The sequence below is a fragment of the Choloepus didactylus genome, chromosome 17 (genome assembly GCF_015220235.1).
Source record: "Choloepus didactylus isolate mChoDid1 chromosome 17, mChoDid1.pri, whole genome shotgun sequence".
Lineage (NCBI taxonomy): Eukaryota > Metazoa > Chordata > Mammalia > Pilosa > Megalonychidae > Choloepus > Choloepus didactylus.
The window spans coordinates 77,726,784-77,754,689 of NC_051323.1; the positions used below are offsets into that span (position 1 = coordinate 77,726,784).

At 50.5% G+C, this 27,906-nt stretch overlaps 1 pseudogene; it reads right to left on the minus strand.

The window, feature by feature from the left end:
* Window positions 1-134: 134 nt before the first annotated feature.
* On the minus strand, window positions 135-27,434 carry LOC119512163 (annotated as a pseudogene).
* Window positions 27,435-27,906: the final 472 nt, after the last annotated feature.

Consider the following 27,906-nt stretch of genomic DNA (forward strand, 5'->3'; position numbering starts at 1 on the left):
GGCTGTAGCAAGCTCACTCCTTCTGTCTGCTCTCATATAGTGCGCCAATAATTTAATTCAGACCCACCCAATGGGCGGGCCAACACCTCCATGGAAATTATCCAGTCAGAGTCACCACCCACAGTTGGGTGGGGCGCATCTCCATGGAAACACTCAAAGAATTACAATCTAATCAACACTGATACATCTGCCCACACAAGATTACATCAAAGATAGTGGCGTTTGGGGGGACACAACACATCCAAACTGGCACACTGCCCTAAGAGGCTGGAGGAATTTTTAGAAGATTGAAAAGCAAAACAACCACGTGCACCTGGTAGGCCAAGTAAGGAGATGAGGAGGCCGCTTAGCAAGTGAGCAGAGCTGGGTCAGGACTCCGAGTCCAGGGAGAGCGTGAGTGGGAAGCCCCGGATGTCAGGTGTCCATTAAAATGAGGATCAGGTCTTTGTGAAAAGTCCAGGGCAACAGGTGACACCTGGAGAACTGTGCAAGGACAGCAGACAGGCCACTACGCCATGCAGATGGTTAGGGCAGTGTACGCCTGCCAGGAATTGCTAACGGAGCCTCAGCAGAACACGTTGGGCAAGCGGCGGGCAGAGCGTGCTGACTGCGGGAGAACCTGGCAAATGAGCCAGGCTGACTGGACTGGAGGTGACCCCCGGGAAATGCTGCCCTTGAGCTCAGATCTGCTTGTACATGTTTCTGTCAACATGCAGTGGGCACGATGGAGATGTAATTTCAAGGTTCATCAGCAGTTTTAGATTACCTTACAGGCCTGTGGCACGGAACTGGACTTTCTGAATTACTTTAATATACACTTCACTTTACACCTTTCACAAGATTCCTTCTTTGTTCTTACTTGAAATCAGTGGCCCTGGGAGTATTTTAAAGCATCATTCCTGAATCCCAAACTCAGAAGTTCCGACTGGGTGGATCTGGGCGGACCCTGAGGTTTGGGTCCCTTTCGTTGGCCCCAGGGGGCTCAGACCCTGGATCCGTTGCCCACACACTGCGCTGGATGTTGTGAAGGATTGAAGGAGACTGAGACCTGCTGCCCTATTTTCCCTAAAGGAATCATTTAACATTTTAAAATTAAAATTTTAAAGTATGACACGTAAATCAACAAGAAGTATTCCTTTAATGAAAATAACTGCAGAGAAATAGCAGAACAAATGCTAACATCCATATACAATGAGAGGGAGCTAGAAATGTGTAGAATTGCATCCACGGCTTAGATTAAAAGTTCTCATCAAAAGATCAGGTCGGAGCTTACAAATTTAATTACAAACCTCAGTGCTCAATTTTAAATTTAAATTTAAAATTTTATGTATCTGAATTTAATTAGGCAAGTTGCTTTCTACAATTTAAAACTAAGTGCTATGAAACTGTTTAAGTGACTTTAACTTTGGTAATGTTTTGGGGCCACCATGCCCTTTAGAAGATTGAGAACTCAATAACACCCATGACTGCGATGTGAAGCTTAATTTCTGTCCTTGTATTTTAGGTACAAATAATCTTGAGATGACTATCTACCTGAAATACTTCCTGGAGAACAGTAACTATGATTTATCTTTTAATTTAGAAACTTAATTCAACATCCTGGTTTTGGTGATGTTATTTTTATGCCTCGCAACAGCTGACAATAGTCTCAACTTTCCAGTGTTTCCGTGATACGGGAATACCATGCGCTTACTGTTCTCGTGTGCCGCTGCCGGCGTAATGGGCGCCGAAAGGAAAGAAGCAGCCCCGTGGCCACCCTAAATGTCTCTATTACCAACGTGAAAGCTGTTACATGAAGACAGTCAGCTATAAAGCTGCTCACTTCCAAAGCTGGGACATGTTCAGCGAATTACCGTGACATGAGCCCTGTGCTGACATTAGGTTTTCTTGGGCAGAGGATGTGAAAATTTCGTCCTTTTGCAGTGAAAGCATTTTTACAGGTAACTGGTTTTTCCTTTTGGAGATGATCGGTCCATAGACGAATAGAGTGCCAACAGACGAGATCAGCTGCTCGAGCTCATTAGTGCGGCCTTGTGAGGACAGCAGCCTCCTTGGAGGAAGTTCCTGGCATTTCGAAGAGGGACCAATGCCCACGGGTTCTAATGTGTTTGATTAAAACAATTCCTTAGGTACTTAATGATCACCCCTACCCAGGAGGCAGTTTCCATGGTAAATCCACCCCCACTTTGTTACATAAGTTACCAGACATAACACATTTGTGATAAAATGAGAAATGGCACCAGCTTAACTGTGTTTTTTATACTTTGTGATAATCTCAATATGTTTAACCTTCCTAAAATACACATCGACTCTTGGAGGATAAAAAATCAAAAGAAGCAAAAAATCATCACACACACACACCCCCCAGCCCCCGCCTCAGGGTCCTGGTGGGGCGGAGGACGCGGCTTTCTCCGCAGCCCTTCTCACCTGCAGATGATGTGGGGCTGGCTGCTCATCGTCCGAACCGGCTCCACTGCAGGCAGAAGTTCCTGGGAGCATCTGTGATCGGTGCAGTTCCTGGCAATGGTCTGGAGAAGTTTGACGAAGTTTTGCCCAGAAGATGCGATTTTCTTGGCAGAGGTGATGAGCTGGCCTCCGCTCTACGTGAGAGGAAATGAGGGCGTTGGGGGCAGTAGCTGGTGCTGCCGAGGCTCCCCCAGGAAGTCTGTCTGGCACGACTTACTCCTGCCCCAGAGGGAACGTAATCTAGCTCAGGTTCTGACCCGCCATCTCCCGGGCCACCTTCGGAAGTGCCAACCCGCCTCCCAGTCAGTGAGCAGCAGACCCTGCGGGGCAGCAGGGGAGCAGGGGGTTGCCTGCCCAGGAGGGGCTGTGAAGGGCAGGAGCCGGCCCCCCCAGGGTGACCCAGGACCCCCAGACTGACCTAGGACCCCCAGGCTGACCTGGCCCCCCAGGCTGACCCGGCCCCCAGGCTGACCCGGCCCCCAGGCTGACCCAGGGCCCCCCAGGCTGACCCACGACCCCCAGGCTGACCCGGCCCCCACAGCTGACCCAGGACCCCCAGGCTGACCCAGGACCCCCAGGCTGACCCAGGACCCCCAGGCTGACCCAAGTCCTCCAGGCTGACCCAGGGCCCCCGGCTGACCCAGGGCCCCCAGCTGACCCAGGAACCCCGAGCTGACTGGCCCCCCGGGCTCCATCCTCCTCAGGGTCCACCCCAGCAGGCCCGTGGCAGAGACCCCTGAAGAGGACCAGGCCTGGAGAACAAGCAGGCGGTGGTGGCCTCGGCTGGGGCGAAGACGCGAAGGTCACGGCTGCAGAGTGTCCCGCCGGGCACTGCTGGCCGCTGGGGACGCTCCCATTTGATTTGCACTTTTTCAGCTGATCTGACCTCCCGGGGCCTCTGCTCCATTTGAAAAGAGGGATTTGGCCTGGACTTCGTCCTCCTCCTCTCCCCCGCCCCATTTTCTCTTTTAAATCCACGGAGCCTTCATTCAAGTAACATTTTACACATGACGGGGAAGGCTGCGGAAACCGACACGGCGGGGAGGCGGCTGCCCCGCTGGTGTGGAGCCCGCGGGGTGCAGGGGTGGAGATGGGACGGGACCCCCTTACACCTGCCTGTTCCCTGCCGAGGGTCTCCTCAATGCCGTGGAGGGTGAGCGTCTGAGAGAAACCAAACTTCCCCCCGTAATTTCATCCTGGCTGGCCCCGGTGGGGAGCCTTCGGGGTCACTTCCTGGCGCTCTCTTCTCCAGTCCGGAGGAAAGCATCTCGACAGCCTTAGTGTTGGCGGCTCGGTTCATCGGGGGTCCGTGATCCCACGTTGGCCAGGACCGAGGCCGGCGAGTCTGGTGCCCAATTTGAAGCTCAAGGCGCCTGGCAGAGCGGGAGGCCCGTCCAAGCAGGACACAGGCCACCGCCGCCCAAACTATCCAGACCTGCTCGTGTGGCTCATTTTTCACAGACCAGTGTGGCAACCACAAACCACGACCCACCCGAGGCATCCTCGGCCGCACTTCCGGCCTCCCGGGGAATACACAGGTCCTTGGAGCCTTGGGAATTTGTTCTGTGACACGGCACCCAGTTGGCAAGTGAGCCCTGAAATACACTCACGGCTTCTCGGAAAAGGCTGGGGTCCGGGCACTAAGGGTGGGCGTGAGTGCCCAAATTCCATCATCGGTCTTCAGGATAAGAAGGAAAAGGAACACTGAAGGATGGGAGGGAGGTGGGAGAGAAAGACCCCTTCCTTCCTGTGCAGTGTTTTCACTTCGGACATGTTTCTGTGATGTGCACTAACTGGGCAGAGAAAGTCCTGGAGGATGGGTTTTGTCCCCTGCGTAGCACACGGCCTGGCACACGGCAGAGAGCAACAAATACTCGTTGAACAAATGGACATCTGTGGTACCAGGGATCGTGGGGTTGGGATGGGAAGCCTTCAGCCAGCTCCCCCCATGCGGGAAGCAGAAGGCCACGCCACGGAAGGACGCTCGAATCACGCAAGAGGCTGGTGCAGACGTCGGACTCTGCACGGCAAACTTTTCCCATCTTCCCACTTCCTTCCTTGCTTCCTCTGACTCTCCCCCAGCCTCACGGGCCGACCCTCAGTTAGGGGCACAGAATCCGACCATCTGCTTCCAAAATCCCAGCTGCCAGGTGCCCCTCACTGGCCATTTTTAGCTCTGTCCTCTCTCACCAGAGAGTGCAGGCACTTGTGGCCCGGGAGGAGCTGACGACTGTGGGTGCACAGGGGTCGGCGGCAGGGACAGCGCGGTGAGGGCCGGCCTTGGGCATGGCGGTGACGCCGGGCGCCCGACACCCACCCCGCTCCTCCCGGGACAGGCAGTGGCCCCCATGGCCACTGGTGCCCACAGACCCCTCGGGGAGGCATGTGTTACCCGGCCGTGGTGCCACCGACACGCACAGCAAATGGACGTCTTGTTTTGATGTTGCTGTGCTGAGGTCAATGGAGTTTGTCTAATTTAACCAGGGAGAGGGCTGAAGAGAGTTAGGACAGACCACAGATGTCCCCAAAGCCGCGTGGCCGCTCCCTCCTGTCCAAGCCGTGCCGGCCTGGACGGCTGTCCTTCGGGGATGTGTGGCCTGGTCACCTCTATTTTGGGGAATTTTTAAAGGTGTAACTGGCTCCGAGCCCTCTGGGAACATGAACGAGTCCTTGATTTTACTAGGTTGCAGCTTCTGCTCAATTATCTTCCCTGGTGGAAAAAGACAAAGCCTTGGTCAGACCCGGACGAAGAGGGCACGGAGAGGTGCTGGGTGCCGAGTGGCCGCATCGGACCTTCCCGGGAGCTGCCCAGGCCGGGCGGCCCGGGAGGCCCCCAGAGGCCCCTTTCCCACTGCCCACAGAATTGGGTATCAGCACATGCCCTCGTCACCCCAGGCTCCGAGCCATCGGGAGCACATTCTCGGCCATCTCACGGGTCAGCTGGGCGACTGTCCCCACAGTGGACAGGCCGATCCTGCTCCGAGCAGGGCTGAGCCGAGCAGCCGGGGACGCTGCTGCTGGGGAAGAAGGCTCAGAAGTGAGACCCCTCGTGCCAGCAAGGAGACCCCGAACCAGAGACACCCCTGGCACGTCAGGCCCACGCGAGGCCCGGGCGGCAGAGGCTCCAACTACTGGAAAAGGGGCCTGGGCCATGGCCTGTGGTGCCCAGAGGACGGACAGCCCTGTCCACCCACCTCCTTCCACCCAGAGCCAGGGCACAGGCTGGTGCCCCTGGGAGCCCGGGCGCGGGAGAGTGGAGCCGACACACGCAGCGGGGGACGCACCCTTCCTGGTGGGGTCTTTGCCGATTAGCTTCAGCCTGGAGCCACGGGAAGGACGTGGCGCTGGCCTGGCCCCGAGGCCTTGCTGGGCCAGTCAACCTGCGCTCCACAGCTGACCAGAGAGGCTCCTGCCGGACGTTTGGATGAGGACACTGAAGAGGGGAGGGTCCGGTGAAATGAGAGAGAGAAGGGCTGCAAATTCAGCGGTGAGACGGCACGTCAGAGGTGAGGAAAGGGGGGCCCGCAGGCCGTGGAACTCCTGGGACCAGGAGACCTGAGTGAGAGGGGCCTAGAAGCAGGCGGAGGCTCAGCAGGGCCCGCACCGTCTCCACCCCGGCTGCTCGGGGGGCCCCGCTCTTGGTGAGAGAAAGGAAGTGGGGAGCAGGGACCTGGCTGGCTTCTTCCAGAGGGAGGCCGGGAAGGGGCCAGGAGGGTCCGTGCCGCCACCGAGGCTGCGTCAGTGAGTCAAACGTCTGGGGCCCTGCCTGTCTGCTGCGTGGAAGGAAGTGTCTATACTTGCAAAGGTTTGGTAAACCCGGGGCCTCCAACCGATGCGTCTTTCTGCCTGTGCTGGTTCGGGTTAGATTTCTCCCACGTGCAAACCAGAGAGCCCGACTGGAACGGGAGGGAAGGTCTGCAGGGCCCTGGCCGGGTGGGCAGCCTGGGGGCAGCCGGGGCGTCACTGCAGCTGGACATCCAGAAACCCCGGGGAGGGCCCTGGCGCTCAGAGCCCCTACGGCAGGACACAGGCGCCGAGCCAGGACAGACACTTCACCCGGGCGCTCTCACTACCCGGCAGGTGTCACTGCTCCCACTTCCCAGGTTAGGGCACTGACGTCCAGGACGGCCAACAAGCTTTCCTGACGCCTCAGAGCCAGGAAACGGCAGGGCCAGGGCCAGCCCGGGTGTCCGAGTCCCAGGCCCAGCCCGTGGAGGCTGTGCTGCGAGTTACCCTCGTGGGCACCGAGACAAGCCCTTCCTGGGACTTGGCCGGGGCTTTAGTCACTAGCAAGAGAGCCGAGAGGGGTGGAGGAAAGAGGCTGGGGTCTTACCTGGGCCAGGTGAGCTGCCAAGGCCAGGTGAGCTGCTGGGGCTGGACCTGCCGCCGAGGCCGGGTGAGCTGCTGTGCTCGCCACAGTCTGGGTGCTGGCTGACCACCGAGCCCCCTGGGGCACCCACGGGACAGCACCTTGGCCACCCGCTCCTGCCGCACCTTCTCCACAGCAGAGCTGAGGCCGGGCAGGGTCCAGTCCCGCAGCCCCTGCTGGCCCAGTGCTGGGCTCCAAGCACTGTGCCAGGAGCCTCCAGGCCGAGGTGTGCCCTCCCCCCCAGGCCTGGAGCTGGGCCACGGTGTGGTGGGCCCTGGCTGCCCACTCACACTGAAGCCAGCCTGGGACCTCCGGGCCTTCTTGGAGCACAGGGACCTGGTGGGCCACCTCCTCAGTGAGGATGAGGATGCTCTCCAGAGCCGCCAGGAGGCCTTCCCAGCCGGGCCCGGGCCCCTGACCTCCCGCCACAATTCCCTGCACAGCCTGGACGCCGGACACCGTCCTCTCCAGCAGGCTCCCCACCCCGGGCTGGGGCTCTTCACAGCCAGACGGCCGCGGGCGGACAGCCTCTCGGGGGGCACGGGCACAGTCTGCGTTGATGCAGCTGAGGTGGCTGGTCAGCGCCTTAGCGCGAAGGGTGAGCTCCCGGCAGAGCAGCTCGAAGCGCGTGCCCAGGCTGGGGGACGGGCCGGGGGCGGCTGCCAGGGGCGGGGCCACCTCCAGCAGCGCCTCCGTGAGCACCCGCACCTCCCCACGCAGAAAGGCCACCTCGCCCTTCACCTGCCCAGCCCCACACAGCAGACTGGACAGCCAGGCGGCCTCCTGCAGCCTCTCAGAAACTCGTGCTGCCTGAGCCAGCCCTTCCTGCTGCCCCTGCTGGTCCTTCACAGCCTGTCGCAGGGGCTCCAAGAACAAGGTTTGTCTTCCGCTGAGCCTGTCCATGCACTGGAGCAGGTCCTGGACAGCCCCCGACCACAGGAGGCAAGTGTCCCTGGTGCTCCCCTCCCACGACTTGGGGGTCTGGAGGCCATCAGAGCCCAGGACCTTGTTCAGCACCTATTTAGCAAGGGTCTCCACCTCCTCCAGTTTGCCTTGCGTTTGTAAGAGCGCTGCTGGATTCCCGGTAGGGACAGTGGCCTTCTCTCCCAAGTCCGTGGGTCCACTGTTGGCTGCCAGTTGAACCACTGCAGCTAAATTCTGCTGAAGCTCCACGAACACCGCCGCGTTCCCCGGAAGATCGACTGCTTGGTCGCAGCAAAACATGGCACAGCATGAACCAGTCCCCAGCGCGGTCTGCCGAGGCCTGCCTGGCTTCCCTGGGCCTTCTGGGCAGGGGGGGAGCCTCCCCGGCCAGGGCCTGCCAAGGTGCACTCACAGCTACACCCTGCCCCAGCCGGGCGGCGTGAGCTGAGGCCACTGTGAGCTCGACGGCAGGGAGAGGACAGGCCCTGCTCTGTGGAAGGGGGTCAGGAATCAAGCTGCGTGGCCCAGGCCCCCGCTGCTGTCTCCATGCTGGAGCCGTGGCGCCCTGGAGGCTCGGGAGAGCCGGGGCAGACTGTCCTGGGCCAAGGTCAGCCTTTTGGATGTGGTTCCGAAGGGGGCTGAGGATATCGGGGTGGCTGTTTCCACTCAGCCCTTCTCAGACAGTCTGAGCCGACTCGACCAGGTGCTTGGCCATGGTGAAAGCTGTGTCCTTGTCCTGGGGGCTGTGTCCACGGCCCCACGAGCACCCCGCAGCTGCCCCCAGGACCAGGCAGGACTGCTCCAGCTGCCGAATCAACACTCTCGGGCCATTCCTGAAAATGGGATCTGGCTCCTGGCTCACTTACCTGCTCATCACCTGCGCCACGTGCCTGGCTCGGCCCTGTAAACACGCCACGTGTCGGGAAAACTCTCCGCCGTCCCCGCTCCTCAGAGCCCCGGCAGAGTCCAAGCGCTCCTCCATGTCCTGAACCGACACACGCAGGAACTCGGGAATGTCGAGGATGTCGTCGAAACAGGCCAGCAGGCGCACGGGTCCAGGCCGGGAGCAGGGCCTGCAGGGCGGCGGGGTCCGGGGCGAGGCCAGGCTGGGAGCAGCACTCCTGCTCCCGGCCCACAAGCCCCCACAGGCCGGCGGAGGCGGCCTCCAGGTCGCGGGCAGCCTGCGGCCGGGACAGCACACCCAGGCCAGGTGAGCCACCGGAGCATGTGCCGGGCCTGCTGGCGGAAGGCGGCCAGGAGAAGCGGGAGGCGCCCGGACACGTCCTCGCCACCGCCCGGGGAGCCCGCGGCGGCCTGGACCAGCCTCTGCAGGGGCCCCGCGGGTCGGCGAACGCGTCCAGGACCTCCACCCCGCGCGAGACGGCCTCGGCCGCGGCCCACAGCGCCGCGCGCCCCGCCCCGGGCTCCCCGCGCCGCAGCCCCAGCAGCCGGCAGCACCCGGCCACCAGGCAGAGCCGCTCGCGCGGCGCCGAGCCGCCCGCCAGCCGCATGCCGAGGCCCACGAGGGCCGCCAGCGCCGCGTCCAGCGGGCCCCGGGGCAGTTGCTCGGGCCCGGGCGGCGCCAGCAGGACACGCAGCTGCCGCAGGAGCCGGGCGAGCGCTCCGGGCCGTGCCGGGACCCCCGGGGCCGCGGCGCCCGGCTCCAGCCGCTCCAGCAGCTCCTCGAGGCGCCTCCTGGTCTCGGCGAGGACGCGGCGCCGGGTGGCGGCCAGCTGCGGGTCGCGGGGACGCCGGAGGTGGCCGCGGGTGGCCGCGAGCAGCGCGGGGACGCAGCCCCGCAGGAGGCGGCCGGTGTGTCGCCCGCGCGCCCCGGGTCCTCCCGAGGCCGGGCGGCCCAGGCGCAGCAGCGCGGCGGCCAGGGGGGCCCAGGCGGTGGGCGGCGAGCCCGCGTCCCCCGCCGCCTCCAGCGCGTCCGGGCGGCTCAGGCAGCAGCCGGCCGCCCGCACCGTCCTCCTGGCCGCGGCGGCGTCTTCCAGGAGCAGGACCTGCGGGCGGCGGGGGGAGGAGAGGCTGGAGGGGCCCGGCCAAGGGAGGGCGAGTCTGCGGCTGCCGTCGGCTGCTCCCCGTTTGACAAGGACACTCAGGAGCGCTTTTACCAGAGCCGTCTGGCGTGGCTGGGCGGGAAAGTTCTCCCAGACGCCAACCAAACTGACTGCGGCCCGCGGGGGTCCAGGTTCGGGCGGTGCTGGGCCCCGTGCTGAGGCTTAGGGGGGACTTGGTGTCCAAATGCAGGTGCTGGGGCCGGGGCGGCCTGTCCCTGATGCCTCCAAAACCCTTCCTGGCCTGACCCCACCCCGCTGTGCGCCCCGACCTGCCCAGGGGCCCCTCTGCCCGCAGCCCTCGGACGGCCTCTCGCCTCTCCCCATTTCCAGCCCTCCTCTAATGAGGTCCTGTTAAACCACAAAAGCTCCTCCTCCAAACCCAACCAAACAAAAATCCCTACACCACTGACGGTTTGACCCTGAGCAATAATGTGTAACACGGCTCGAGGCATGTAGTTTCTAGCCAGAGCGTTGTCCTAACCCAGGAGTTGGGCCAGAACGGTGGCTGTGCGGCTGGATGGCAGCCAGCACCTGGAGGCCTAGGGCTTACCCTGGCCCCGCAGCTCCCTCCAGGTGGTCTCTGCTCTTCACTGCAGCAGCCAGTGCCCCAGCGCTTTCATACAGGGCCCGATTTGTCAGATAGGCTGAGAGTTGCAGACGTGCACAGCTGCTCCCCACAGCTGCCAGCCACGGGCAAGGGGGCAAGGACCCCTTTGGTCACACCTCATTGCTAGGGTTGGTGGCCAAGTGTGGGGGCCAAGGGGCCAGCACGTGGGTTTAAGATCACAGACCCTAACTCAGTATGTCTACCCAGCCCCACATTTACACATTAAGTGGGCAATGAGCTCTATGCCCAAGAGCTTGGCAGAAACTTGGGCAGTTTTCTCTCTGGGGCTTTCTGGGTTTCTCTCTTTCTCCACTGCTGGAGTTGCCCGCGCATCCGCCCTCACCGGCTGGATTTGCCCACCTGTCCACCCTCTCTGGCTGGAGCACGCTCCCTGCTAGACCAGCCAGCACCGACGTGGCCTCACCTTTGTGGTCTCCACCAGGATCTGCTGGGCTGCAGTGACCAGCTCCTCCCTGTGGCTCTGTCTTCATGGCTGACGGTGGAGCTTCTGAGCCGCCAGCCTGATGTCCCTCCCAGACAGGAGCAGAGATTCCGTGGGGGGCCCCATCTCCTCCTGGAGCTAGTCCTCCTTGGATGCTCTGGCCAGCCTGGACAGATGGGCTCCATCAGCATTGCCAGCCGACATGACGGTACAGAAAAGAAACAAACCCTGACTCCCGCTCTTGCCACCACGCCCCCATGTAATGTCACCAAGGCAGAGCCCCAGGTGACAGGTAGTTGCCACTCCCTGCCTGTCTGGTTGAGCCCACGTCCCGACATGCCTCCTGGGGGCCCCGGGGTGTACTGTTCTCGCAGATGTCTCTCGCGTCACTTCCCTGTGGAAATAAGATGCGGTCTCTGCTGGGAACAAGGGAAGGTAGCTCAACCAAGCCCCAATTGTGGTTTTAATTAACAAATTTGGACTACTGAATACAAGCTATGAGTACAGATAAACCTGGAGCAAGCAGGAAAGGAACCCTGAGGCCTCTCCCAGCAGAGAGGAAGTGCGACTGATGGAAAATAAATAAATAAATAAAAATAGGCTTTTGGAAATGGCTGAGCTCAGAATACTGGAAAAGGGCTGAGTCCCAAGAAAAAGGGCACATAGAACTGGGTACTAACTAGTCAACCAGTGAAACTCAGGGGCCAGGGACTGGCTCTGAAAAGGGAATTTCTTTCTTTTTTCTTTTTTTTTTTTCCCCTCTCATTCTAAGTAGCTCATTACAGAAAACCTCATGCATTTACAATTATCAGCCCTGACCCAGGCAAGAGTGGAGTTAACAGGGTCAGAGAGACAAAGAAGGAATTCAAGTGGAGAAGATAACTCTCTGTGCCAGTTTGATGTATTATGTCCCCCAAATGCCATGTTCTTTGAAGCAATCTTGTGGGGAACATGTATTAGTGTTGATTAGATTGGAATTCTTTGAGTGTTTCCATGGAGATGTGACTCAATCAACTGTGAGTGAAACACTTGATTGTATAATTTCCATGGAGGTGTTACCCTGCCCACTCAGGGTGGGCGTTAATTGAATCACTGGATTTGTATAAAGGAGTTTACAGACAGAAGGACCTCAGAGCAATTGAGAGTGACATTTTGAAGAGGAGCTGCAACTGAGAGACACATTTTGAAGATGGCCATTGGAAACTGACACTGACATTTTGGAGAACACCATTTTGAAACGCAACTTTGGATCAAGCGGATACAGCCACGTGCCTTCCCAGCTAACAGAGGTTTTCTGGATGCCAATGGCCTTTCTCCAGTGAAGGTACCCGATTATTGATGCCTTACCTTGGACATTTTATGACCTTAAGACTGTAACTTTGTGACCAAATAAACCCCCTTTATAAAAGCCAATCCATTTCTGGTGTTTTGCAAAACAGCATTACCAAACCACAACACCTCCCCAAAGAGCTTATCCTCCCTAAGAAAAGGGGGGTGGGGCCCAGCTCAACTGGGTGCCCTCCCTCAGAGAATTCAGACTCCAGGGACTGGGGGGGAAAAAAAACAAAACAGCTTAAGCTTGGCTTCTGACACCCTCAGTCCCTGGCAGGGACAGGGTCCCCTGAGAATTAAAGGGACCACACCTCTTTTCACCAGTGGGGAGCTGTGTGCTGACAATCGCCACCTGCTGGGCAGAAAAGGAAAAGCACCTCATCTAGAGGCCTCACAGGAAAGTCTGACAACCTGCTGGGTCTCGTCCTCAAGGAAACTTGATCCTGAACACAGCCTGCTCCTAAGACCTGAGCCCACCTGGTCTGGGAAAATATGATTGGGGTAATCAAGGAAACCAGATGCCTAGACAACAAAAAATTATGAGTCACACTAGGAAAAATGAAGATATGGTTCAGTCAAAGGAACAAACTTACACTTCAAATGAGATACAGGAGTTGAAACAACTAATTAAAGATGTTCAAACAAATCTTCTAAACTAACTCAATGAGCTGAAGGAAACTGTGGTAAAAGAAATTAAAGATACAAAGACACTGGATAACCATAAGCTTGAAAAAACAAATGGCGGAACTTATGGGAATGAAAGGCACAATACAAGAGATAAAAAACCACAATGGAGACCTACAACAGCAGATTTGAAGAGGCAGAAGAAAGGATTCATGAACTGTTTGACAAGACATCAAAAATCCTACACACAAAAGAACATATAGGGAAAGGAATGGAAAAATATGGGTAGGGTCTCAGGGAATTGAAGGACAATATGAAGTGCACAAATGTATGTGTCATGGGTGTCTCAGAAGGAGAAGAGAAGGGAAAGGGGACAGAAAGAATAATGGAGGAGATTATCACTGAAAATATCTCATTTCTTATGAAAGACATAAAATTACATATCCAAGAAGTGCAGCATACACCAAACAGAATAGACCCAAATAGACCTACATCAAGACACTTAATATCAGATTATTGAATGTCAAAGACAAAGAGAATTCTGAAAGCAGCAAGAGAAAAGTGATCCACCACATACAAGGGAAGCTCAATAAGACTATGTGTGGATTTCTCAGTAGAAACCATGGAGGTGAGAAGGCAGTGGTATGATATATTTAAGATATTGAAAGGGAGAAACTACCAACCAAGAATTCTATATCCAGCAAAACTATCCTTCAAAAATCAGGGAAAGTTTAAAATATTTTCAGACAAACAGACACTGAGAGAGTTTGTGAATAAGAGATCTGCTCTATAAGAAATACTAAAGGGAGCCCTACAGGCAGATAGGAAAATACAGGAGAGAGAGGTTTGGAGAAGAGTGTAGAAATGAAGAGTATCAGTAAGGGTAAAGAGAGAGAGAGAGGAAAAAAAATACATAAAAAATCCAAAAGACAAAATGGTAGATAGTAGACATTACTTTCAGTGAAATTAGCCAGAAACAAAAGGACAGATACTGTATGGTCTCACTAATATGAACTAACATTGATGAGCAAATTTAGAGAATTAAAGTTGAGAACACAGGTTATCGGGAGATTAAAAGAGGTTCAGCATCTGATGCTGAAGGCGTACAGAAAGTTCAACATGACTGACTGTGTAGAAATGCATGACACATTATTGTGTGATGATAGCACAATATGTTAAGTACTCTGAACAAAGATGACTGTGAGTACAGTTGAAAGAGGAAAGCTAAGGGCATGTATGACACCAGAAGGAAAGACAGAAGATAAAGACTGAGATTGTATAACTTAGAGAAATCTAGAGTGGTCAATGATGTTGATTAAATGTACAAATATAAGAATGTTTTTAAATGGGGGAGAGCAAATGAATGTCAACATTGCAAGGTGTTGAAAATTGGGTGGTATAGGGGAAAAATGTAATCAATGCAAACTAGGGTCTATAGTTAACAGTAACATTGTAAGATGCTTCCATTAATTTTAACAAAGGCAATATAACAAAGCTAAATGTCTGTAAGAGGGGGATACAAGGGAGTGGTATGGGATTCTTCTTGTTGTTGTCTGACCTTTTCATTGTATTTTATTTTATTTTTATTTTCCTTCTTTCTTTTATTTTTTTAGTCTTCATTTTTGTCTCCTTTGCCTCTTTCTTTGCAGAAGAAATAGGAAAATACAAGATGAACCTGGAAAATAAGGAAGTACATGTAAAAAGGGCACAGGAGCCAGTAGGAAAGAGCTGGCAATGTCCAAAGCTGGAACAAATCAGAAAATAAAATAAAAGTATTGGATTAAAACCTGTAGAGTAAATTTCCATGAGTCCACAGTGACATAAATAATTGAATGAATAAATAAATGGGAGAGAAGGAATAGTATATTTGTACAGAAGCATTCTAATTAACAACTGTAGAAGGAATGAGAGAAATAAAAAATCATGAGGCAAATGTCACAGTTACAGTTCTTTCAGGCAAGATACACTGATGGATGCGGAGTCAGTGGGCAGATCTGAAACAACAGTTACAGAAATAACTCCTTCGAGATGCTCCTCCATTACGAAGGGAAAACAGTGACGGAACCTGGCAGTCTCCACCGTGACCGAGGCCGATGCTCCAGATCCCTGGTGGTGAGAGGCCGACAGCCCACACAGAAGGACCTTCTGGGGCCTGGGCTAATGGTGGAGGAGACCTTGGGGACAGGCACACGTTGACAGATGTGCTAGAAAACACCTGCCGGGCTTGTCATGGGTCGGGGCGAAGACAGACGAGGAGGAACGAGGCCCCATCGCCCCCAGCCCCACCTGCGGCCTGGCCCAGCCTCCATCCTGCAGCGGGAGTGAGGGGAGCTGGAGGAGTGTGGCACGGCCTGGGCTTATGGATCCGACCACTGCCCTTGTCCCCGGGAACGTAAGTTGTTAACCTTAGAGAAGTCTGGGGGCGCGTGTACCTCAGCACTGCATTATTTCTAACGGTTTTCGTGAGGTACAACTGGCACGCACATGCATAGAGTGTAAAGCCTCACTCACGGGCATCACCTGTGAACGTACTTGTCGCCCCCATGTTTCCTCAAGCCCCTTTGTTCTCCCCCACCCAGGTGCCCACTGCTCTGCTTTCCGTCACCGCAGGTTCACCTGTTTTATCTAGATGACAAGTGCAGTATTTGTCCTTCTTTCTTTGCTGACTTCGTTGATTCAGCACAGTTATTTTGAGATTCAGCCACATCATTTATAGATCAATATTCATTTCTTTTTACTGCTGAGTATTATTCTATTTCAAACAGAAACCAAAATGTGTTTATCCACTTCTCGGTTGATGGGAATTTTGGGTTGTGTCCAGCTTCTGGCCATTTCGGGTGAAGCTGCTTTGAATATTTACGGTCAGGGCTCCGTGCGGACATAAGCTTTCAGTCCAACTGGATAAATGCCTCAGAGTGGCGGCTGTACGTCGAACTTTTAAACTACAAACTGTTTTCCAAAGCAGCTGTACCATGTTACGTTTTCCTGAGTGTGAGAGTTCCAGCTCCTGTGTATCCACCGAAACCCGGTAGAGAGAGTCTTTAGTTTCAGCCATCCGAATAGGTACGTAATGGTATCTTGTTGTGCTTTCTGTGTGCTTTTCCCTAATGACCAGTAATATTGAACATTTTTTATATACTTATTTGTCATCCACACATCTTCTTTGCTAAAGTGTCATGTCAAATCTTTTGACATTTTTTATTGGTGTTTCTTTTTTATTATTGAGACTTGATGGCTCTTTGCATATTTTGTATATAAATTCATTATTAGTTGTATACTTTGAAAAATATTTTCTCCTGGTCTGTGACTTGTCTCTTGGTTCTCTTAATACTGTCTTTTGAAGAGCCAAAGGTTTTTATTTTAATGAAGTCCAATGTGTTCTTTTATGCTCATACTTTTGGTGTTGTATCTAAGAAAACTGTGTATCTAAAGTCACAAAGATTTTTTTCCCCATGTTTCCTTCTAAAACTTTTATTGGTCTAGGATTTACATTTAGGTCTGTGATCTATTTGGGGTTAATTTTTATATGATTCAAGATATGGATCAAAGTTCATTTTTCTGCAGATGAATACCCAGTTGTTCCTGCGTTATTTGTTGAAAGACTTTCTCTCCTCCATTGGATTGCCTTTCACCTGGCAAATGCAGCTGCCCGAATGTATGAGTCTGTTTCTGGATCTCTTGTTTCATACTCCTGGGTCAGAAGGCTCAGTACTGTTCCTCCCAGACTGATTTGTAATCAACACACTACCAATTAAAATACCAACAGCCTTTGTGTTTTTTTATAGACATTGGCAAGCTTACACTAAAATTCACATGAAACTGCAGAGGACCTAGAGCAACCAACTTTGGGAAGCTTTATCTACCAGACTTCGTGACATTATAAAGCCACTGTGTCCAGGATGGTGTGGGAATGGCACAGGACAGAGCTGCAGACTAAAGGGCCAGAAACAGACACACACTTAGGGCAACGGATCGTCAGCAAAGGTGCAAATGCAACTCAGCACTGGAACAATAAGAGATTCATATTTTAAAAAAAGAGAGAAAGCAGCAGTCCATACCTCAAATCCTATTTTAAATTTTACTCAAAATGGATCACAGACCTAAATAAGAAATGTAAAACTACAAAATTTCTGGACAGAAACATAGGAGAAAACCTTTGTGATCTTGATTTAGGCAAAGTTTCTTAGCTACAACAGCAAAAACACAATCTGTGAGCAAAAATGTTGATAAACTGGGTTTCATCAAAATTAAGAGTTTCTGGCCTTTGAAAGACACTATTAGATGAATAAAAAGGCAAGCCACAGACTGGGAGCAAATATTTACAAAGCAATATCTGATAAAGGAGTGGCATCCAAAAAATGTAAAGAACACTCAAAATTTTAAAATAAGACAACAAACAACCCAATAATTAGAGTAGAAGAGATTTGAGCAGACACTTGAGTCACCGAAGAAAATGCGTGAGTGGCAAGTTAGCACATGGAAGGTGTTCAACACGACGTTTCTTAGGGAACTTCAAGCTGAAATCACTGTGGAACACCTAGTAGAGTGGCTAAAATTAAAAAGACATTATTTTGAGGAGAGAAACTAAGGTGGCAGCTAGGTGAGACAGGGCAAAAATACACCTCCATGAAAAACACTAGATAAAAACCAGAGGGTGACCCAGAATACCGGTTACAGCGATGTGCCAGCTGGACCAGGTCTGCTAGTTCCACAGGGGCCGTATACTTGGTGAAACCAGGAGTCTGCACTCTCAAACGAGTGAGTAAGCTGGCTGGAAGACCCGCAGCCACGCGGTGGGCTGGGGAAGCCAGGGTTTGGCGTTTGGAGACTGACGGGCTCTTTTGAAAAAAAAAAAAAAAAGGGAAAAACCCAGGAGTGGCTTCAGCTGCGATACTGGGAACCACACAGTAAAACACAGGAAGACGGGGCTGGGCCGGCCTCTCGGTGTCTGGCCTGGAAGATAGCCCGCTGCAGATACCCTTGGGGCTGGGGGAATGGAGGGGAGAGCTGGAAGCAGAAAGAAACCCCGTGGCTAGCAGCAGTTTCTTTTATTTCCATAAGATCTTCTATTTTTTTATTTACTCTTGCAATGTCTTCTTTATGCTCTTCTAGGGTCTTCTTTATGTTGCTTATATCCTGGGCCATGGTCTTCATGATGTCCTTTAAATACTTTGCCATGTTTTCGTTCCTTGATTATAGTTCTTTGATTACTTGTGCGAGGTACTTTGTCTCTTCCTGGAGAGCTGGATAAACTCCTGCCCGGGGCCGTGCCCAAAACCCAGAGCCCTGCCTGTTGTCCCGGAGCTGGGAAGGAGGAACTGTGCGAGGAGGGGTGTGTGGAGACACCCCATTCACCCATCTTTGCATCAGGCTGAGAGTGCCGCTGCATGGCCCAGCGGCCTTGGGCTTCCCTTGAGGGACGGCGCACACTGGTGATGTAGCACAGCATTCCCTCGGCAGAGGTCCTGGAGGATTGCGGCTGAGAGGGGGAACCTGGTTGGAGAACCCAGGGACGCTACGCCAAGTCCAGTGGTTTGTGGGTCAGTGAGAGAGAGGGTCTGGGGCTGAAATGAAATGAAGGCTTAGACTCTTGCGGTGGCCTTGAATCTCCAGGAACCTGGGGGATTTGAATGTTAAAGTTGCCCTTCCTCCCTGGCCACCCGTACACATGCCCCATATTCAGGGCGGACGGCTCCAGCAACACACCCAAACTGAGTTCTCCAACTGAACCCCACAAGAATCATTTCCCCACACACCACGGGGACAAGGTGGAAAACTGACTTGGGGGTATAGGTGACTCACAGACGCCATCTGCTGGTTAGTTGGAGAAAGTATACGCCACCAAACTGTTTCTGAAAAATTAGATAGAAATTTTTTTTTTACAACTTGAAAGAACCCTATCAAGCAAAGCAAATGCCAAGAGGCCAAAAACAACAGAAAACCTTTAAAGCATATGATGAAACCAGACGATATGGAGAATCCAATTCCAAACACACAAATCAAGACATTGGAAGAGACAAAGTACCTAGCACAAGTAATCAAAGAACTATAATCGAGGAACGAAAACATGGCAAAGTATTTAAAGGACATCAAGAAGACCATGGCCCAGGATATAAGCAACATAAAGAAGACTCTAGAAGAGCATAAGGAAGACATTGCAAGAGTAAATAAAAAAATAGAAGATCTTATGAAAATAAAAGAAACTGTTGGCCAAATTAAAAAGATTGGATATTCACAATACAAGACTACAGGAAGCTGAACAACATCTCAGTGTCCTAGAAATCCACAGAACAGAAAATGAAAGAACAAAAGAAAGAATGGAGAAAAAAATTGAAAAAATCGCAATGGATCTCAGGGATACAACAGATGAAATAAAACATCCAAACTTAAGACTCATTGGTGTCCCAGAAGGGGAAGAGAAGGGTAAAGGTCTAGAAAGAGTATTCAAAGAAATTGTTGGGGAAAACTTCCCCAACCTTCTACACAATATAAATACACAAAGCATAAATGCCCAGCGAACTACAAATAGAATAAATCCAAATAAACCCACTCTGAGACATATTCTGATCAGACTGGCAAATACTGAAGAGAAGGAGCAAGTTCTGAAAGCAGCAAGAGAAAAGCAATTCACCACATACAAAGGAAACAACATAAGACTAAGTTGTCACTACTCAGTGGCCACCATGGAGGTGAGAAGACAGCGGCATGACATATTTAAAATTCTGAGAGAGAAAAATTTCCAGCCAAGAATACTTTATCCAGCAAAACTCTCCTTCACATTTGAGGGAGAGCTTAAATTTTTCACAAACAAATGCTGAGAGACTTTGCCAATAAAAGACCTGCCCTACTTCAGATTCTAAAGGGAGCCCTACCAACAGAGAAACAAAGAAAGGAGAAAGAGATACAGAGAATTTTAACAGACATACATAGTACCTTACATCCAAAATCACCAGGACACTCATTTTTCTCCAGTGATCATGGATCTTTCTCCAGAAGGGACCATAAGCTGGGACATAAAACAAGCCTCAATAAATTAAAAAAAAAATTGAATATATTCAAAGCACAATCTTTGATCACAATGGAATACAAATAGAAGTCAGTAATTTTTGAATTGTAACTCCACTATTTACTTCCTACATGATATAAAATACACAAACTCTAATGACAAATCAGTGGTTTTGAACTCAATGTAAAATATGTAATTTTAGACAGCTATATAAAGGTGGGGGAATGGAGGAGTATAGGAACATAGTTTAAGTGTCCTATTGAAGTGAAGGTGGTACCAAAGATAAACAAGATTGATAGGATTTAAGAGTTTAATTTTAAGCCCCACAGTAAACACAAAGAAATTATCAGAGAATATAACCATAGAGATGAAAAGTAGAGTTTGGGTTAAGAGAAATGGGGGAAGGGGCAATGGAGAGTTAAGAAAGGAGTGTAGGGTTGCTGTTTGAGGTGAAGGGAAATTTCTAGTAATGGATGGTGGGAAAGAGCATAACATCATTCTAAAGGTGATTAATCCCACTAATGGAAGGCTAGGGAGGGAGTGGAATGGGAAGATTTAGGCTGTATATATGTTTCCACAATTGAGGAAAAAAAAAAAAGACAGTCTAAATAGATGACAATTGAATGCCAAGGATGACCCTGGATGGGATTGGAGGACGGAGGACAGGGGGCTCAAAGGGACACAGCTGAGACATAAGGAAAAGGGAATATAGTATGTAAGCTTCGTATCATTGTTGAATCTCTTGTACTTCTTAGCTGTGCTTAATGGGATTGCATAAAAGAATGTTCTTGTTCATGGGAAATGTATATGTGAATTATAGTGTTTGTTCAAGGATGTGTGCAGCTAGCTCTCATGTTCGGAAGACAGAGCAATAGATGATGGATGATAGATAGGGAGGGAGGGAGGGAGGGAAAGAAATAGCGATGTGACAGCATGTTAAGGTTGATGGATTGAGCTATTGGGGGAGAGGGGTCAGGGTATGATGGAATTCTGTGTATGGGGTTAATATTGTTTTTGCAACTGTTCCTATAACTTTGAATTTATTTCAAAACAAAAAAAAATATTTTGAGCGTTGGTGGGATGTACAGGAACTGAAGCTCTCTCACACTGCTGGGGGAATATAACGTGGTTCACCCACTTTGAAAAATAGTTTGTCAGTTTCTTAAATGGTTAAGCATTCACCGACCACCAGACCACACCTTCGCTTCTAGGTTTTCATCCAGAGGAAATGAAAACAAGTGCCCATGCGAAGATGTGTGCACGGACGTTCACAGCAGGTTGACGGACAGCCCCAAACTGGAGACAACGAGACGCCCGTCGACGGGTGAGTGGACAAGGTGTTTTGGTTTATCCCACAAAATGGAATGTCCGCTGCCATGAGAAGAAGTGGTGAATGCAGAGATGAGTGTCAAATAATCATGCCAAGTAAAGAGGCCAGAGAGAAAGGGATGCCATGTATGATTTCATTCACCCGAAATGTTAGAGAAGGAAACTTACCTGCAGCCACGGGCAGTGAGTAGTGGCTGCCTGGGCAGGGGGCAGAGGGCTGGGGAGCTTGACTGAACCCCCACAGAACTTGGGGTGACAGATCCACTCACTATTTTGATTGTGATGTGGGTTCCATGGTACAGATGTCAAAATGTATCAAGTTGTGAAGTTTACATGCAGGTCGTATGTTAATTATATCTTAATAAAGCTGTTAGAAGCAAAACAATTGTTTTCTGATCCAAAACTGAGGTAATTCCTGCACTAAAAGAAACACTACAAGAAACGCGTCAGACCGACGGGAAGCGCTCCCAGAAATGGAAGGAATGGAGGGTGGGAAAGGGCAAGTGGAGTGGACATTAACAGGGAACAACAGCGTCGATGTCCTGTGGGGTTTGAAGTGTCCCAGAGTTAAAATCCCAGCCCACGCAGCACAGGTGGAGAAGGAAGGACAAACGGAGGCCGAGTGTTCTGGGTCCTGGCATTATCCGCGGAGCAATGAATGCTCCACTGATTCGAGCTGAGTCGAAGAGACGAGGGTCCAGCACGAGCTGTCCCGTGTGGTGTAAAGCACTAGAAGAATAACAAAAGAAGGCAGAACTGCCAAGGCAGTAGAAAAATAAATGCACTTGAGGAATCCAAAAGAAGGCAAGTGTGCTGGTTTGATTATATTATGTTCCCCAAAACTCCATTATCTTTGATGTAATCTTGTTTGGGCAGACAGATCAGTGTTGATTAGATTGTAATTCTTTGAGTGTTTCCATGGAGATGTGCCCCACCCACCTGTGGGTGATGACTCTGATTGGATAGTTTCCATGGAGGTGCTGGCCCGCCCATTCAGGGTGGGTCTAAATTAAATCACTGGAGCCATATAAATGAGCTGACAAACAGAAGGAACTCAGTGCAGCTGAGAGTGACATTTTGAAGAGGAGCTACAGCCAAGAGGGACACTTTGAAGAATGCACAGGAGCTGAGAGAGTAGCTGCAGCTGAGAGACAGCTTGAAGATGGCCATCGAAAGCAGACTTTTGCTCCAGAGAAGCCAAGAGAGGAAAAATACCCCAAGAGCAACTAAGAGTGACATTTTGGAGGAACTACTGCCTAGAAAGGAACATCCTGGGAGAAAGCCATTTTGAAGCCAGAACTTTGGAGCAGACACCAGCCACATGCCTTTCCAGCTAACAGAGGTTTTCTGGATGCCATTGGCCATCCTCCAGTGAAGGTACCCGACTGCTGATGTGTTACCTTGGACACTTTATGGTCTTAAGACTGTAACTGTGTAACCAAATAAACCCCCTTTTATAAAAGCCAATCCATTTCTGGTGTTTTGCAGTCCAGCAGCATTAGCAAACTAGAACAGCAAGAAAGAAGAAAACATTTACAGAGAAGATGACACAATTAGAAAACAAATTGTAGTCAGATGGATTTATACACACATATTTTAGTAATTACATTAAATGCAATTATAATATAAAGATTGTCAGACTTGGGGAAAAATCCCAACTATATGCTGCTTACAAGAACACACCTTAAATATCAGAACCCAGACAAATGGAAAGCCAAAGGATAGAGACGATATACCCCACAAACTCTAATGCCCCCCAAATCTGAAGCAGCCATGGCAATATTAGACAAAGTAGACTTTAAGGCAAGAAACATTGTTTGATATGAAAGGGGCACATTTCATAATGATAAATGCCACTTGATTAGGAATATAGAACAATTATAAATTTGAATGCACTTTATCTTACAACCTCAATATTCAGAAGGAAATAGTAACAAAACTAAAGGCAAAAATAGATCCACAATCATAGTGAGAAATTTTTAGGATACCCCTCTCAGCCAAAAAAAGAAAACAATCCATAGGGATAGAGATTTGAACATGTAGAACCTAAATGACATGCTACATTTTAGGCAAAAGAAAACCTTGGTTCGTGTCGGCCTCTTTGTGCAGCCCTGGTCCAGGACCCCCTGGGGCAAGTCCCTGCTGGCCCCGGGAGCTCCCCAGGCAGTGAGGGAGCTGGAGCCTGCCAGCCAGACATTTAGCACACTCTGTGTCTCCATTTGCCTCCCTGAGAACTGCCCCGGGGGAGTCTCTAAAAACCAATGGAGCCGAGCCCAAGCAGAATTCAAACTATTTGCACTATTACCCTGCCATATGGGCTGGACAGTTTCCATGGTCTTGAACACAGATAATTTCCTTTTTAAATAATTTACCTGCTAGGAACAGACAATGAAGCAAGGCATTTATGCCTAAACAGTCAAAAATATGATTAACTTCTCTTAAAATTTATTGTGACTTTTTTGTGATTATAAAATGTATTTCATTAGAAAACTTAGAATGCACAAAAAAATAGTAAGTAACAAATCACTCTGTTCCTGCAATCCTAAGTAAAATATTATAAATATTTTGGTAATTTTTTTCCTTTTTACATAATTGGGGATCACATCATGTATAGATTTGAATCCTTTTTTTTTCTAATTCACTTAACCTTAAAGCATGAGTATATTTTGTTATTTTTTATTTTTATATAATAACAAACTTCCAAAAAGCTGCAAGAATAGTCCTCTAGTGATACTTTCCTTCTTCTGAAAATCTGTCAGAGTAAAGGATTTGAGTTCTTTGAAATTATTACCTTTTGGCAACTTGTACAAACTCTTTACTAGCTTTAGCCAGTTCCTCTGCCGTCTTTGCCAAAGACGCAAATACTTCATCCTCCAAATCTTTCCTCTCCATTGAGATGATCAGATGGCAAAGCTGAACAGTCATTTGTGAGATTATTCTCTCAATGGCTTTGTTTCGTATCACGGAGCCAATGTCCTCCAAAAGGAACATCTCCATCTCCTCCGGCCTGTGGACAGAAGCTATGACATGGTGTAACCCATGCTGAGCCACATGGGAAAGCACTTCCCCTTGACTTGGAGTTCAACTAATTATTCTTCTATGATGAAAAAGAAATCCACAACATATTAAAGAGATAAATGGTGATTATCTTCAGAACCTTATGGATATGGAATATATTGGCTTAGCAGCAACATGAGGAAAAGTGGGATAAAGACATAATGAAGTAGGTTCAGAGGGAGGTAAACAGAGGGAAATGGACTCACAAAGTATGAAACAGAGGCTACTTACGAAGTGGGTATGCCAGAGATGAAGCCATGGTTGAGGTCTTTGAATGTTTGCAGCACTACCATACAGTAGAAAAAACAGATTTTGCCCAACTTCTACCCTATGCATCTAAGAACAGGGAGAGAAAGTCAGGTACCGACAGAAAGAGCCTCCGATCGAACAGGGTCTCACAAGCAAAACCCTCGACAGACCCTGGGAGCAGGACGGCCGAGGCGGAGGAACCCTCTCTCCCTGGCTGTGTGCAGCAGGCACGGCCACTAGAGGATGTGATGCTCACATCTCAAGCGTTTCATGGGTGGATGAGCAGAACGCCAATGCTTCAGTTCTGTGATTTCATCCATTTTATTCTTACATTCAAAGGCTCCCAAAAACAGGGATTAAAAGAGGAGGGCTCAGGTGTTGTCTTCGGTTAGGACACAGTAGATTACGACAGGTCAAAGCCTCTGCGGCAACATCCAGAAGTTATAAGACTGTATTTTAAGAGGCACCCGAGAGCTGTGGCAGCAGGATCACAGGGGACCCCAACTTCCAGAGGGGAGAATCTTTCAGAAATGAGCCGGGAATCAGGCCCTTCCTCGGGGCGTTTGCGGGCCCCGGGCACAGACTGAAGGCTGGGGCCCGCGCCAAGCAAGGTCCAATGCTGGGGGAAGTGGAAATCGGGAAAGCTTCTGGAAGTTACGGGGACTAGGACAAGAAAAGGAAACCAGGCTGCTGGAAATGAAATAACAAAGAGAAAACCCTAAGCATCCGGAGGAAAACAAGACAGGCTATCTTTAAAGGAGCAGCACTAAGTCTGACAGCAACTGGGCGGCCTCTCTAACGGGATGGAAGAAAGTAATCGCCAGCCTAGAACTAAATACCCAGTGAAAATATGCTCCGGGGAACTGATTGTGTTGGGGTGACGGAACAGCTATAAACCTAGAGTGCTGTGCCTGCAGGACGGCACACATTTGTCAAAGCTCACAGCACACTCAGAAAACAATAAATTTTCCTGTATATAAATTATAACTTAATATTTAAAATGAAAAAAAAGGTGAAACAAACTCATCTCAGGCAAACAAAAATTGAGTGGATTCACTGCCAGTAGGACTGCACTGAAAGTAAAAAAGCAGAAAGCAAGAGGATATGAACCAAGAAGGAACAAATGCAGAAGGAAAAGAAGACAGAATGCAAGAGTGCGAGAGAGGGTAACACATGGGGAACTACAGAAGAGTACTGCTTGTGCAAACTATGACAGAAATGTCTCGTGGAGTTTAAAATGCATGCACTGAAATGCATGGCAGCCCTAACCCAGCAGGCAGGAGAGGGGGGATGTGAGAGTCCCAGGGTGGTAGCAGCATCAGGAAAGTGGTAAAAATAATCGTCTGTGTTGGACTGTAACATGGCAAGGACACATAACCTCCAGGCTAACTGCTTTAAAAAGAGAAAGAATGTGTAACACAAAAGAAAAATTTTATTACACAAAATAAAAGTTTTGGTTAATTTTAAAGGCAAAAAAAAAAAAGGAGAAAAATGGGCATAAAACAGATGGCACAATTAGAAAATAACAGTATTGGAGTATGTATAAAGCCAAATATACCAGTAATTACATTAAGTGTAAACAGACTAGATTCATCAGTGATGCACTGGTCAGCCTAGATAAAGCAAACAAATTCTGAATATATATGATGCTTACACGAGACACAGTTAAGGGGAAGAGAGGTTGAAAGTGAACTTAAAGAACACACCTGAGAGGCTTCCGGGGAGACGGCTGAGAGGTGAGGCGGACGGGCTTCTCCTCCACCAGAGCAGCTAGAGAGGGGCCGGAGGACGTCAGGACTGTGGTTCCAGGGTGTGACCACAACAGAGGGTCCCCACAGCACGTGGAGGGGACACCGACATAAACCCAGGAGAGACGGCGGCTGGAGGAAGCGGTGAGTGTGTTCCCGTCCGGACCAACCCCCACCAGGCCGGCAGCAGCGAGACCCCCGCCGGCAAGGGAGTGGGCAGTGGCTCTCCGCTCCCGTGCCCCCGCCTTGAGGTTTGCTGGGGGTGACCCTCCACGGCCAGAAGGCGGGGAGCTCCGGCGAGGGAACGCGGCAGGGGGACACTGCTCTCCCCCCATGGAAGCTGGAGGAGGGCTCGACAGTGAGAAGCGGGGAAGGGAGCGCCCACACCGGGGATCGGGAGCCCCTCCCACTGCAGGCACACGGCAGGCAGGACCCACGACCCACCTGCTCAGGGCCCACGGAGCAGCCCCAGGACAGGATTCCCCAGAGCACAGGAGAGCCGGCGCACTGATGGCTCCCTACCGGGTTTCTCCGCCCACCACACAGGAGAGGTTCAGGGAAGACCTACTTGAGGGCACCACCTGCTGGTGGACTTGGGAAGCTGCACCACAGCAAGCAGTGCCTCAAGATCGGCACCTGCTGGTAGGTGAGGGAAACCGCACTCCAGCTAGCTGTACCTCAGGAGCACCACCTGCTGGTAGGTAGGGAACCTGCACTCCAGCAAGCTGTACCTCAGGAGCACCACCTGCTGGTAGGTAGGGAAACTGCACTCCAGCAAGCTCTACCTCAGGAGCACCACCTGCTGGTAGGTAGGGAAACTGCACTCCAGCTAGCTGTACCTCAGGAGAACCACCTGCTGGTGAGTTAGGGAAATGTCACTCCAGCTAGCTGTGCCTCAAGAGCACCACCTGCTGGTCAGTTGGGGAAACTGCACTCCAGAAAGCTGTGCCTCAGGATCGCCACCTACTGGTAGGATTGGGAAACTATGCCCCAGCAAGCTGTACCTCAAGAGCGCCACCTGTTGGTAGGATTGAAAAACCGCACTCCAGCAGGCTGTGCCTCAAGAGTGTCACCTGATGGTAGAATTTGGAAACTGCACTCCATCAAGCTGTAGTTTTACCAAGTTATATATAAATGCTCAAATAATCCTGCACTTCCCAAAGTAACCTTATTAAGACAAGAAAATGCTCCAAAGCCAACAGAGAATCACAAAGCACTTTAAGAATCTAGAAGATATGGACAAACCAAATGAACAAATTAAAAAGCTAGAAGAGACACAAAATTTGGAGCAATTAATTAAAGAAATACAAACAGATCTCCAAAACAACTTCAACAAGATGGCTAAAGACATAAAGGAAATCAAGAAGACTCTAAAAGGACATAAAGAAGAATTTGGAAAAGTAAAAAATAGTAGATCTTATGGAAATAAAAGACACTGTGGATCAAATTAAAAATATATAGAGACATACAACAGCAGATTTGAAGAGGCAGAAGAAAGAACAGGTGAACAAGAAGACAGAGCAATCAAATGAGAACACACAAAAGAACAAATAGTGAAAAAAAACAAAAAATTTGAAATAGATCTCAGAGAAATGATGGACAACAGGAAGCAAACAAATATAAGAATCACTGGTGTCCAGAAGAAGAAGAGAAGGGTGAAGGGCTAGGAACAGTGTTTCAAGACATAGCT